General features: G+C 39.0%; 1 pseudogene; it reads left to right on the top strand.

Moving 5' to 3' along the window:
* Positions 1–233: 233 nt before the first annotated feature.
* Positions 234–2,430, top strand: LOC120177504 (annotated as a pseudogene).
* Positions 2,431–15,421: the final 12,991 nt, after the last annotated feature.

Below are 15,421 nucleotides of genomic sequence, written 5' to 3'. Positions count from 1 at the left end.
GCCTTAAGTCCCAAATTAGGCCTAAATTTCCGAAAGTTAGTTAGGTCCGGAAGAAATCGGTCATGAATTGCACTTTTTATATAAAAATTTGATTTGGAATTTTATTCAGTTTTACTACTTCCAATTTTGATTCAAATCTAATTATTAAAAACTGTATTAGATGCTTTTGCATTGGCTGATCAATCATCATGATCTACTCTTGGATTTCAATTTCAACGTAACGATTCTTCCCTTCTTTCTCTAGGCAATTCAAAAAGGTTAGTCTTTTACATTGTTTCTTCAACATTACATATATTTCCGTAACCAGGAATGCATCGAGAGGATCAGACGGGATGGTTGTCTTTCTGAAAAATTAAAATTCTCGTATAATTTAATTTTTTATATTCTATTGATAATCTGTTTTAGCACGTTAAAATTTTATAAGTTTGTTCTCTCACATAAAATCTTTGTCTCATGGTTTTCCTAGAGCAGTACAACTTTTGGGCATAATGGGTAATTTTGAGACCTGGGTATTGACAATGTGCTTGATATTTCAATCTGGATATGGGTTTTATCTGCCTGGAAGTTACCCTCACAAATATGTGATTGGGGATCCTTTATCTGTCAAAGTGAATTCCCTAACCTCCATTGACACTGAAATGCCCTTTAGCTATTACAGTATACCCTTCTGCAAACCCCAAGAGGGTGTTAAGGACAGTGCTGAGAATCTTGGTGAGCTTCTAATGGGAGATCGAATCGAGAAATTGCCGTATAAGTTCAAAATGTACACCAACGAGACGGACATCTTCTTATGTCAATCGAACAAGTTATCGACCGACGATTTCAAGTTGCTGACGAAGAGAATTGATGAGATGTATCAGGTTAACTTGATCCTGGACAATTTGCCTGCAATAAGGTACACTAAGAATGGACAGGATTTCCTGTTGGGGTTAAGGTTCAGAATGTGTATTATTTGTTCAATCATTTGAAGTTTAATGTGCTTATACATAAGTACGAGGAGACGAATGTGGCTAGTGTGATGGGGACCGGGGATGCGGTTGAGGTTATGCCTACTGACCCCAAGGGTGGATCTGATGTGCCTGGATATATGGTTGTCGGGTTCGAGGTGGTTCCTTGCAGTGTCGTCCATGATGCTAATGTGGTTCAGAAGTTGAAAATGTATGAAAAGTATCTGTCTCAGATCAAATGCGACTCGACCGCAGTGTCGATGCCGCTCAAGGAAGGTGAGCCGATTGTTTTCACCTATGAGGTTGCTTTTGAGGAGAGTGATATCAAGTGGCCATCTAGATGGGATGCATATTTGAAGATGGAGGGATCCAAAGTCCATTGGTTCTCGATATTGAACTCTCTTATGGTGATCACTTTCCTCGCCGGCATAGTCCTCGTGATCTTCTTACGGACCATAAGACGGGATTTGACACGGTACGAGGAGCTAGACAAGGAGTCACAAGTGCAGATGAATGAGGAGTTATCAGGGTGGAAGCTAGTTGTTGGGGATGTTTTCCGTTCTCCATTGAATCCTGCTCTTGTGTATCATGGTAGGGGATGGAATTCAGATCCTTGGTATGGCAATTGTGACAATATTGTTCGCTGCTCTCGGATTTATGTCGCCGGCGTCCCGTGGAACTCTTATTACAGGTATGTTATTTTTCTACCTAATACTCGGTATTGCAGCCGGCTACGTCGCGGTTTGTCTCTGGAGAACGATCTGTTGCGGTGATCACAAGGGATGGATTTCTGTCGCATGGAAAGCTGCCTGTTTCTTCCCTGGTATTGCATTTTCAATTCTAACCATTTTGAACTTCCTGCTATGGGGAAGCCACAGCACAGGAGCCATTCCATTTGCTGTCTTTGTTATCCTGCTTCTCCTCTGGTTCTGTATCTCGGTTCCACTGACATTAGTCGGTGGTTACTTCGGGGCCAAGGCACAACATATCGAATACCCTGTTCGAACCAACCAGATCCCTCGGGAAATCCCGGAACAAAAGTATCCGTCCTGGCTGTTAGTTCTTGGTGCTGGGACTCTTCCCTTTGGTACACTTTTCATTGAGCTTTTCTTCATCATGTCTAGCATATGGATGGGACGAGTGTACTATGTCTTCGGGTTCCTATTCATTGTTTTGATTCTACTCGTCGTGGTTTGCGCCGAGGTGTCGTTGGTGTTAACGTACATGCATCTGTGCGTGGAGGACTGGAAATGGTGGTGGAAATCGTTTTTTGCTTCCGGCTCAGTTCATCTACATCTTCTTGTACTCCATAAACTATCTCATATTCGACCTCAAGAGTCTGAGTGGACCTGTGTCTGCTACATTGTACATGGGGTATTCTCTCTTCATGGTTCTCGCCGTCATGCTTGCGACGGGCACTGTCGGATTCCTTTCTTCGTTCTGGTTCATGCATTATTTGTTTTCGTAGGTAAAGCTGGATTGATGATAACTTCTCCAGCAAGGAAAATTGGCAACATTGAAGAGAAATGGTAATTGAAGAGCCAACACTTAACATTAGGGTCAAAATTCATGTCTTGATTTTGAGCTTTTCTTTCTTTATCATTATGCATCTCAGTTTAATCTTCAAGAGAAATAATACGATTTTGATGCCCCTTTTATGAGGCAGACCTGTGGGGAGGGGGGGGGGGGAAGGCAATATTTCTGTCACCATTTTCAACCAATTAGATCTAGCCCTAGCCCTTTGCTCATAGTATAATTCTGTTTTGTGTGATTCCGGTTTAACATTCGTTTTCGAACCATGAACATTATATGTTGCCTCTAACTTGACTCATTCGTATCAATAGATAGAACAAGGAAGAACAAAAAATGGAACTAAAATGAGCTTTTATTCAAACACACGCTGTCGAAACGATTTTTTTTGAAAGGTGAAAAAGTGAGATTTTGAAAACCACATTAATTTTTAATTTATCTCTTTCAATTGATTTTTAATTTAAAAACAAATGCGATTTAAAAACCTTTCATTTCGAAAAAAATTCGGTTTTCCTTTATGATCGAAGAAATACAGTTCAAAGAGTCGCCACCAATCTTTGATTAGGGTGTGATTGGGCACCAAAAAATGTTTGTTATTTTAAATAAAAATTAATTTTAATTAAAACAACAAATTAGGGTCTACGTTACTAAAATCCAAGTTCGGGAGTCGGTTACGTGCGGGGAAGGATTAGCACCCCCACAACGCCCTAAATCGGTACCTATCCGATTAATTAACGTCTTTGCAATGAACTTTACAAATTCAAATTTAATTTAATTTTTGATCTCATAAAACAAGGATGTAAATTTAAAAACATTCAAAAGCACTCAAATAAATTAAATTAAAATTACCGAGTCGTTTTAGAAAGATAAAGAATGTTCGATTATTTACAAATATCGAGACCAGATCTTAAAAGATATAACAACCTTTTCTCGATAAATTTAAATAAACGAACATTTCATTTTCCCTCGTTCCCATATTTTAGGTGACGAATCAATTTTTTTTGTTTCACTTTCGGGATACACTTTTAATTTAAAATGATCATAATGGCCCTCTAATCAGTTAAGACAGACCACTCAAGACAATTTTAAATTAAAAGGGTATTACCCTTAGTCCGATTATGTAATAGGTCGAGTTATGCAAATGAGGTTACCATGCAAATCGTGCAGAAAAAAATGTCATGTCAAAATTAATTAAACAAAATTAAAAATATCATACATCATGACATACAAAAACTCATATACACATATTTTAATTAAAAAATCATAAACCATGCATATTAACATATTATGTATACATGTGACCTAAATATAAGAACAAAATCATAACATGTTAAACCATAAATTAAAATATATATGTACATATTAAAAAGTGACTAAATTTAAATAAATGTAAAATTCAGCTTGCAAATCAAAAATAAACCAAGGACCTAAATATAATCACATCAATAATAAAGGGTCTACACGTGAATAACTGAAAATTATAACTAAAACTGAAAAATAGCGAAATTAGGACAAACACAAAATGTTAAAATTCGAATATAGACTTACAAGTGACTGAAATATAAACACGCTAAAATAAGAAGACTAAAACCTAATTTTATCCTAAATATTTAATATAGAGCCCAAATGAACTAACCCTACATGAACCTCACGCAAAACCCAAAATAATTAATATATAACCTAACTTAAAAACAAAACTTAAGTTATTTTATTAAAACTAAAGAACCTAGTCATTTCCAGTATCCTTCTCCACTCTCCCTTTCTTCCACGCAATTGTGAACATCTCTCTCTCACTACTCTTAATTGAGACCCTCAATACCTATTAGCCTTCAAAACTTCCTTGGCCACCGCTCAACGATAGCCCCTTTCTCCGATCACCCAAAGCTTCTGGGACTCTTAAACTACTTCCCTACTCCGTGAAGACCCAATATAACGAGGTAAATAGATTTCTCTATTTTCTATTTTATTTTGAAATCGTTTGACTCATTAAGACTAAACCCAATTTTTTACGACCATGGAATCCTAACGGAGACGAGAAGAAGTCAACTAAACTCCACCGAATTTCCTATAACCCAGGTAACTCATCCCCAAAACCCTTTCTTCTTTACTAATATTTCATCCTTAAACACACACAAAGGCACTGGAAAGCAAAAATTGAAAAAAAAAATACCTCAATAAACTTGTATTGCTTCGACAATAGTAGGGAAAAATCCTTGTTACACTGCTTGCCTTTTCGAAAATGGAAATGTTGTTTACAATGTTTCTGTTTTCTATTAGTTCTGGTGTGTAAATAAAAACAAAAAAAAAGAAAAATCTGATCTTTGTTCTCTGTTTCTTGTGTGTATTCCCCCCTTACTTTTTCTGTGTCTATCTCTTTAATAATCTTCCCCGTTTTTAGTGGTTAATTGTTTCCCCTTGTTTTCTGTCCTTTGTGCTGTTCGTGTCTTGCCAATCCAAAACCACCCTCCCTTTACAGTTTATTCCTAATCAATTAAAGGAACTGACCCGATAACTGTTTTTAGTTTTCTAGGGAATATTCACGTGGACTTGAGTTGGGCTTTCAATTGATTTGGGGTCGAGTTTAGCGACCTGGCCCCGGACAAAACCGAGCATCTACAGCTGCCCCTCTTTGCTCATTGTCGTGCAACGAGAATAGAGAAAAGATCAATAGATGATCAAGTTTGTCCGACCACTAGAACTTCAAAAGATTAATCCGCTTCTCTGCTACTTCAGGATAAGCGAGACTTGAAAATCTTCAAATAACGAGTCTGCTCCCTATTCTTTTAAGGAGTATAAGACTCGAACAATCTTTGGCAAACGTGTCTGCTCCCTATTCATTCAGGGAGTATAAGACTCAAACAATCTTCAACAAACGGGTCCGCTCTCTATTCCTTCAGAGAGTATAAGACTCGATCTTCAATAAACGTGTCCGCTCCCTATTCCTTCAGAGAGTATAGGACTCAATCTTCAACGAACTTGTCCGCTCCCTATTCCTTCAGAGAGTATAGGACTCAATCTTCAACGAACTTGTCCGCTCCCTATTCCTTCAGAGAGTATAGGACTCAATCTTCAATGAACTTGTCCGCTCCCTATTCCTTCAGAGAGTATAGGACTCAATCTTCAACGAACTTGTCCGCTCCCCATTCCTTCAGAGAGTATAGGACTCAATCTTCAACAAACGAGTTTGCTTCACTACTCTTCCGTGAAGGCTTAAGATGATTTGCTTCACTACTCTTCCGTGAAGGCTTAAGTTTGAATTGCTTCACTGCTCTTTCATGAAAGCTTAAGATTGACCTGTTTTGAAGGTCCAACCTGAAAATCAAACATTATCAATCATTAATGTATGTTTGAAAATATTATATTCAAAAATTTAGAACTTGATAAAATTTCTGAAAATCCATCTCCATCGTGAAAACTTGTCTGGAGCCATTGGATATTTGAATCTGCTTTGACTCAATTTTCGTATAAACATCATTCTTGTCAAAATTTCAAGACCAGTTATCTTCATCTCGATGCTTTCATATCTTCAATATTCAACTATCCCTGGGAAACCTGTAGATATTTAAGCCATCATGCAATTATGAATGCCATGATCCTACTCATGCCTAAAATGTATGCAATTATGCAATTCAATGCGTTTTCTTCTTTGAAGGAACTCTATCTCCTTTTGATCTTGATGGAACTCGGCTTCATCTTGGGCACAGAACGTTTGACCAGTTCACCCCAGTTGACAATCTCAATTTCATATCTCTTGCCTTAACAGTACCTTGACTTATTTCTTTCTTGAAACCCGCCAGTACCCATGACCCACTTCTTGATTAATGGTAACCTCATTGGGTCATCTTTTAATGGCTGAGATTTTTTTTTTGAATTTGAGAATTTTAATTTCCCATGGCCACACAAGCTTACATGTTTAAACCATTGTCAACTTCAGAATACCTGCATTTTCCAAAACCTTTTGCACAATAATACAAAATGATCTCATGTACTTCAAGTTAAGCCATATGTTTTAACCTTTCAAAATAAGATGTTTGCAAAAAAGGAAATTATCAAGAAAAGACATCTCTTTATTTATATAAATACAGAGAATTTTAGGCAACTAAATGGCAAACTTTTAACTGGAAATAGTAAAAGAACAAAAGAGTAGGCGTCTTCAAATATCAATAATGCAAATGCTTTTGAACTGGAACGCCGTTAGAATGTCTCGAGTGTAGCTTCTGTCAAAAGGATCTCCAAAATTGTGATTCTTACGAGTATAAAGCTACTTCTAAACTCCCAAATCTCTATTATTGGATGCCCTAAACCAGTATTGAATCTCATATGCATTCAATTTCTCTTTGTTATTTCAATCGAGACTCATTAATCTTTAGTCTCATCCCTGATCACCGACTGTCATTGTTACTATCCATATCAGGAGCTCTTTCCACTTCCAAAATTGATTCAGAACCTCCACCATGCACGAATTCTGAATTTCAAACTCAACTAAGTCGCCCTTTGCGAGTTTTCAACTTGAGACCTCCTTTGGTTCCAAGACGCCTTTTTCGGGTTTTCGTCTTGAACCCTCCTTTTATTTCTCTTTTTTTCATTTTTCTCTTTTTATTTTTCTTTCTTTTTTCATTTTTATTTTTTCTCATTTTTATTTTTTCTCATTTTTTCTTTTCTTCTTTTCTTCTTTTTCTTTTTCTCATTTTTATTATTATTTTTTTCATTTTTTCGTTTTTTTTCTCTTTTATTTCTTCTTTAAGCGAAATATCTCTTAACAGCGTCGGAATTCACTGGATATGGTAATTCTGATCCGTCCATTTCAGTTAAGATTAGAGCTCCCCCAGAAAAGGCCTTCTTGACAACATAAGGTCCTTCCCAATTGGGCATCCATTTTCCTCTGAAATCCTTCTGAATAGGCAAAATCCTTTTAAGCACCAAATCTCCCTCATGGAATTCTCGAAGGCGAACTTTCTTACCATGTGCCCGTATCATACGTTTTTGGTACATCTGACCATGACAAATAGTTTTCAATCTCTTTTCTTCAATCAAATTCAACTGGTCATACCTAACTTGGACCCATTCTGCCTCATCAAGCTTTACCTCTGACAAAATCCGAAGTGAGGGAATTTCCACCTCAATAGGTAAGACAGCTTCCATCCCATAAACCAAAAAAAATGGTGTTGCCCCAGTTGAAGTCCGTACTGAAGTTCGATAAGCAAACAAAGCAAAGGGCAACTTCTCATGCCAATCCTTATAGGTCTCAGTCATTTTCTCTATGAGCCTTTTGATGTTCTTATTGGCCGCCTCTACTACCCCATTCATCTTTGGGCGATAAGTGGTGGAATTATGATGCTTTATTTTGAACTGTTTACAGACCGAGTCCATCATCTTATTATTTAAATTCAACGCATTATCAGAGATAATCCTCTCGGGCAAACCATATCTACAAATGATCTCCTTCTTCAAGAATTTACATATTGTAGACTGGGTAACATTTGCGTAAGAAGCTGCTTCTACCCACTTGGTGAAATAATCTATGGCTACCAGAATGAAGCGATGACCATTTGAAGCCTTGGGCGAAATTTGTCCAATAACATCCATGCCCCACATTGAGAATGGCCACGGCGCTGTCATTACGTGCAACGGATGAGGAGGAGTATGTATCCTATCTCCATAAATCTGACATTTGTGACATTTTCGGGCATAATTGATACAGTCTGTTTCCATAGTTGACCAATAATACCCAAATCTCATAATCTGCCTAGCCATAACATGCCCATTAGCATGGGTACCACATATTCCCTCATGCACTTCTTCAAGAATCAATTTGGCCTCTTTCGCGTCCACACATCTTAACAAGACCTGATCCAGACTTTTCTTGTATAGAGTCTCACCATCAAGCACATACCCTGATGACATTCTTCTAATAGTTCTCTTATCATTCTCAGTGGCATGTTCTGGATAACTCTGATATCTTATATATTGCAAGATATCATAATACCAGGGGTTTCCATCTTCTTCCTCTTCAATATTAAAACAATGGGCTGGATACTCATAAGCCTTCATTTCAATGGGCATCATATTTGAATGCTCGTTCATCTTAAACGCTGCTGCCAGTGTGGCTAAGGCATCTGCCATTTGATTCTCTTCTCTGGGGAGGTAATTGAAAGTTACTTCATCAAATTCTTCAACAAGTTCCATAACTAACTTACGGTATTCTACAAGCTTGGGATCTTTTGTCTCCCATTCTCCTCTGAGCTGGTATATTACCAAAGCTGAATCCCCATATACTTTAAGCATTTTTACTTTGCGTTCAACAGAAGCTCTAAGACCCAGAACACAAGCTTCATACTCAGCCATATTGTTAGTACAATCAAAATTAAGCCGACTGGTGAAAGGATAATGCTCTCCCTCTGGTGAGACCAAAATTGCCCCGATTCCATGTCCCAAGGCATTCGAAGCACCATCGAAGTTCAACTTCCAATATTTGCTAGTGGATGCAACTGCTTCTTCTACCGAAATAGCCATTAAATCTTCATCTGGGAAATCAAAGCTCAACGACTCATATTCTTCCGAAGCTCTGCTTGTAATGAATTCTGCTATAGCACTTCCTTTAATTGCCGTCTGGTTTACATACTGGATGTCAAACTCGGACAATAAGATCTGACAACGAGCTAATCTTCCAGATAATGCAGGCACACCCATTAGATATTTCAAGGGATCAAGCTTGGATATAAGCCAAGTAGTATGATACAACATATATTGCCTAAGCCTTCGGGTAGCCCATACTAAAGCGCAACACAACTTTTCAACGGGTGAGTATCTTGTCTCACATTCAGTGAACTTCTTACTGAGATAATAGATAGCCCTTTCTTTCTTCTCAGTTTGGTCACGTTGCCCCAGCACACACCCCATTGAATTTTCATAAACCGACAAATAAAGAATCAAGGGTTTGCCTGAGATGGGTGGCGCTAAGATTGGAGTGCTCGACAAATATCTTTTCACTGCTTCAAAAGCTCTTTGACAGTCCTCCGTCCATTCTCCTGAGTTATTCTTGCGAAGAAGGCGGAATATGGGATCACACTTTTCTGTCAATTGTGAAATAAACCGAGCTATATAATTTAATCTCCCCAAAAATCCTCTGACTTCTTTTTGTGTTCGTGGGGCTGGCAAGTCTTGAATAGCCTTTACTTTATCTGGGTCTATTTCAATTCCTTTTCGGCTCACTACAAATCCCAACAGCTTCCCAGATGTCACCCCAAAAGTACATTTATTTGGGTTGAGTTTTAGCTGCCATCTTTTTAGTCTTTTAAAGAGCTTTCTCAAATTCCCGATATGTTCTTCCTCTGTCTTGGCTTTGACTATCATATCATCGACATAAACTTCTATCTCTTTATGCATCATGTCGTGAAATAACGTCACCATGGCCCTTTGATATGTTGCCCCTGCATTCTTCAGTCCAAACGACATTACTTTATAGCAAAACGTTCCCCACATGGTAACGAACGTCATTTTTTCCATATCTTCAGGGTTCATCTTAATTTGATTGTAGCCAGAGAAACCATCCATAAAAGAGAACAAAGAATTTCCAGCAGTATTATCCACTAGAGTTTCTATATGTGGCAAAGGAAAATTATCTTTTGGACTAGCTCGGTTGAGATCCCTGTAGTCAACACACATTCGAACTTTCCCATCCTTCTTCGGTACTGGGACAATATTAGCTACCCATTCAGGATATTTGGCCACTTTAAGAAACTTCGGCATCAAATTGTTTTTTCACTTCCTCTTTAATCTTGAGCAGCATCTCAGGTCTCATTCTTCTCAGTTTTTGCTGTACCGGTTTACATTCAGGCTTTATTGGCAGTTTGTGAACAACCAACTCTGTATCTAAACCCGGCATATCTTCGTATGACCAAGCAAACACATCCTTGTATTCTTGAAGCAATTCTATCAAATCATATCGACCTCCAACTGACAGAGTGGTACCAATCTTTACTTCTCTCTTATCCTCATCTGTCCCCAAATTCAAAATCTCAGTAGGCTCTTTATGAGGCAGAATCTGCTTATCTTCATTCTCCACCATTTTTAGCAATTCAGAAGGTAATTCACATCCCTCATCATCATCACAATCTTCAATTTCCCCTTGACATATAGGTTTCTCGAAATCAATCTCCGGGTCAGAGTCATTGGCATTCATATTATTGATATTTGAGCTCCTGAAAAAATAATGAAAGAGAAGATATATATACATATATACATATGGGAGGATCTTTTCCCATATAAATAAATAAAATGAAATAAATACATACATATATACAACAAAGAATGAATGAATGAAATGCATGGGAGAATGTTTGCCATTTGGAACTAACAGAATCCATCCTTTATTGAAAGCAAGAAAAAACAAACAACTTAACCCTTTACATAAGATCACCTATTGCCCCAGGGTATGAACAACAGGGAGAAAGTTCCAGTGCATTACTCTGTAACAGATTTGTAAACTACAGGCAGTTCTTCCGCGGTCCAATTGTTCAACACGAAGCCCGGCGGTGCAGGATAAATGCCCATAGCTCTCATTTCCTCGGATTCATCATCAGTTATAACATTAATGCCTAAATCTCCCAAGGCATTCTCAACCATCGTCTCAGTATTCCTTGAATTCCCTTGAAACATATACCCCCTTGACATGAAAATGCTACTCAACGGCGGGAAGGTCATGGTTTCCCAGCTAAGGTCTTCACCAGCCAATCTGGCCTTTCTGATTTCTTGGCCCTTCTTAATTCCCCTCATCTTATCCCTCGAAGTTGGCTGATATCCCAAACCAAATCGATCTTTTTTAGTAATAGGGCATATGGGATTCACCGGTCCTTGCAACTGTCGGCCTAAACCCTTTCCAACTTTTGCTCCTCTTCCAAGAGTTAATTTAAGCCCCATCTTGGTACAGTTTGACAATCGAGGCTTTGGTATCTTCTTGCCTTCGGCCACAAACGTAGCATTGACAAACTCCAACGATCTGAAAGAACACTCGACGGCTTGCTCATCAACTTCAATATACGGAGTAGTAGTAGAAACAGAAGCAATAATGTCCTCTTCAGCATGAATACATACCAACCTTCCATCAATCACAAATTTCAGTCTCTGGTGTAATGTGGACGGAACTGCACCGGCCTGATGAATCCAAGGCCTTCCCAACAAACAATTGTACGTAGGCATAATGTTCATTACGAGAAATTCTACTTCATAAGTTGCTGGACCAATATTCAGAGGAACATCAATCTTGCCCAACACTTCTCTTTTAGTCCCATCGAAAGCTCGAACCACACTTTGACAGGTTCTCATAAGTGTACTATCTAATGGAAGCTTCTTTAAAGTCACTAAAGGCATTACATTCAAAGTTGAACCATTATCAACCAAGACCCGGGACAACACATGCCCTTTACATTTAACTGTAATGTGCAAAGCCTTCTGACTACCCATCATCCCAGAAGGGATTTCATCCTCAGAAAAAGATAAAAAATTATCAGCTTGTACATTGGAAACTAACCGATCCAACTTTTCAACGGGTAATTCTTTCGGAACAAAAGTCTGGTTTAAAACCTTTAATAGAGCATTCCTATGGGCCTATGAACTCAAAAGTAATGATAAAACAGAAATACGGGCAGGCAACTTGTGTAACTGTTCCACAACACTGTACTCACTGTGTTTCAGAAACTTCAAAAATTCTACCGCTTCACTCTCGGTTACTGGTTCATTGATAATATGCTTATCCTCTTCTATCTGCACATCAACCTTTTTCCCCTTATCAACTGCAACCTTCTTCTCAGACTCTTTAGGTGGATTAAGAGAATAACACCTACCACTTCTAGTAAAGCGTCCCACCTCATCTATTTCCTCATTCTCTTTTGTTACATCTCCCATCTGGCAATCATATCTCCAAGGCACTTGTTTATTATCCCGATATGGGAATAGAGATGGAGGTGTAATAACCACTTTAGGGGCTACCTTCTCAGCAACTCGATTTTTGGGAGTAATAATTAGGGGACAACTGGCATTGTATACCCCTTTAGACGATCTTTCTGAAGTGCAAACTTCCGCTTCCTCTTCTTCAGCAATCTCTCTAAAGAAATCAATTTCTTTACTGTCCATCATGTCTTGTACCAAAGATAGGAAGTCAGGACATTGCTGAATATTATGTCCTTCACTGTTATGATACAGACATACCTCTCCACTGTTAAACTGTTCACCTGTCAAACTGGGCTTCAACAATCCTACCTTGACCATCTGGCACCACACCCAACTCATGGGTGATACTACATCACTAACCTTCTTTACAATTCTCTTTCCTTTCTCTTCAGTAATCGCGTTAACTCCTGCCCCTGCATGGCTTGGCAACGGATTCTGAGCTATATTTGGCTGCTCACAGTCACCAAAGTTGATAACATTCCTCGTTCTCAAAGCTTGGACAACCTTCTTAAAAGCAGTACAATTCTCAATGGAATGCCCAGGGTTCCCTGCATGGTACTCACACTGAGCACTAGCATCATACCATTTTGGAAAAGGAGGTTGCATTGGTGTCACGTGATATGGCGAAACCACATGCCGATCATACAAAATCTGAAACAATTCCTTATAAGTCATCAGAATTGGATCAAATTGAGGCCTCTCTCTCCTCTGGTCCCTTGCCCCTTGTCTATTGTCATTTTGTGTCGATGACCCTGCTCCTTGAGGACGGGAAACAGTGATGTTATTAGAATCGTACTGCCTCACATTACTGACTTCGTTTTCCTTTTTCCTCGTTGGTGGCCTCTTACTAGACTCTCCTCCCTCGAGCTTCCCACTCTTAACAGCCATTTCAATCATTTCTCCCGCCGTAACTACATCAGCAAAACTTCGATAAGGATTACCAATAAGATGCGAGAAAAAAGGAGCCTTTAAGGTGTTGACAAAAAGCATATTTGTTTCTTCCTCTTCCAATGGCGGGTGGACTTGCACTGCTACATCTCTCCATCTTTGAGCATATTGTCTAAAACTTTCGTTAGACTTCTTTTCCATTCCTTGCAACATCATCCTGTTGGGCCTAACATCCTTCACATGTTTGTATTGCTCAAGAAAGGACTTAGCCAAGTCTTTCCACGATTTAATATTAGCTCTACTCAGCTGGTTATACCATCGGATTGCCGAGCCAGTTAAGCTTTCCTGAAAGCAGGTGTATCAACAATTGATCGTCCCCTATGTATCCGGTCATCTTCCTACAAAACATTGTGATATGTGCAGAAGGGCACCTGGTACCATCAAACTTTTCAAAGTCAGGAACTTTAAACTTTGGAGGCAAGACCAGATCGGGAACTAGACTTAACTCCTTTGCGTCAAATCCATAGACACTGGTATCTTCCTTCATGGCTCTGACCTCTCTTTCTAACTGCTTCCATTTCTCTTCCAACAGATTGTTTTGGTCCTTCTTGGCTTCTTCATCAAGGTCCAGAACTTGATGATATTGATGTTCTTCCTGATACGAACTAGATCCAGGATGTACGTTAACAGAAGCACCGACTGGATTAATGTGCACCTTCCCGACATGAACAGGGGCCACTTGAACATTCTGAGATTGTTCTGGGGTTAACCCTGGATGATGAAGTGGGTCTTCAGTTACACCTTCTGGCATAGGGATTTTCCCATGTTCTGGATTTCTTCCTTCCAACATACTCGCAAACTTGGCAAACATCTCCTTTTGGGCATTCATCATATCTTCTTGCATTTTCTTGATATTATCTTGTAACTCCGACTGAGCCTTCTCAATTTGGGCAAGTTTTTCTTCCATAACTTTCTTCCTGGTTCTGTAGATATACTTGGGATTTTCCAGTATTACTCTGTCACAGAGTTATTTTGTTATCGCTGATATTTATTAATGAATATAAAATATATGATTATGAATGAATAAAATGCGATGCAAAAATTAAATGCATTAAAAATGCATATGCAAAATGCAGGGTGTTGATCCTGGAACGACTCCTTAGAACAACTCTTTATATTAGAACGACGTTCAATTACAAAGTTGAAACACATCACAAATAAATCTGCACCATCTCTCCTATTTGTTGTACATGTGCTAGTAACTCTACAATCTTCTGGTTTTCTTCAGCCTCAGGATCCAGTTCTTCAGTCACATCAGCGGCTTCCTCAGATAGAATGACCAAATATTGAGCTATTCCCCACGCGTGTTCTAGGTAACAAGCAATAAAGTCTTCTCTTTGCTTAAATCTCGCCTGAGCTCGCTCCCATCGAAAACGCCATTGTATATCCCCCTCATAAGGAACTATCGATAGCTCACTTGCTTGCCTCTGAAAATCTCGAACCATGGCTTCAAGCTCACTCACTTGTTTTTTCAGACTTTCAACCTCCCCTTGGCTCGAGCTACCTTCCCTGTTTCGGTATCGTTGTAGTGCAGTCTCTAAACTTGAAATTTTCTCCTTCAACTTTTCATTCTGGGCTTGACTCTTTTGTAACCGCCGCTCTAAAGAATCCTTTTCTTTCGATAAAATTTTCACTTGGTGCTTGCTTTGCTTGAGTTCTTCTTGACTCTCTCCGGCTACCCTTTTGAAGCTCGCCACTCTTGCCTCAATTCAACAGACTTACTCGAGCTAGAACCTGTCTGAGCTTTTACCATTCGCTGATAAGTTGACCGAAGATCGTCAAAGTCTAGCCGAAGTTGCTTCTCTACTTTTTCAATTCGATCTGCTCTACTCTTCTGAATGTCAATCTCCAATCCCTTTTGATACACATCATCTTCTAGCTTCTGCAAAGTCATTCTCCATTGTCTCCGTTCTGCTTCGAAATCACGCTTGGCTAACTCTAATGGAGATGGCACCACTCTCAACTGTTCCTCCACCGGCTGAATATTTTCAGGATTCACCATCGGGATATTGTCATTTACTCGACCGCTTCTCCACTGCTCGTACTCT

This window comes from Hibiscus syriacus, unplaced genomic scaffold, assembly GCF_006381635.1.
Source record: "Hibiscus syriacus cultivar Baekdansim isolate YM2019G1 unplaced genomic scaffold, ASM638163v2 tig00112289_pilon, whole genome shotgun sequence".
In the NCBI taxonomy this organism is placed as follows: Eukaryota; Viridiplantae; Streptophyta; class Magnoliopsida; order Malvales; family Malvaceae; genus Hibiscus; species Hibiscus syriacus.
This window is presented reverse-complemented; position numbering and strand designations above follow the sequence as displayed.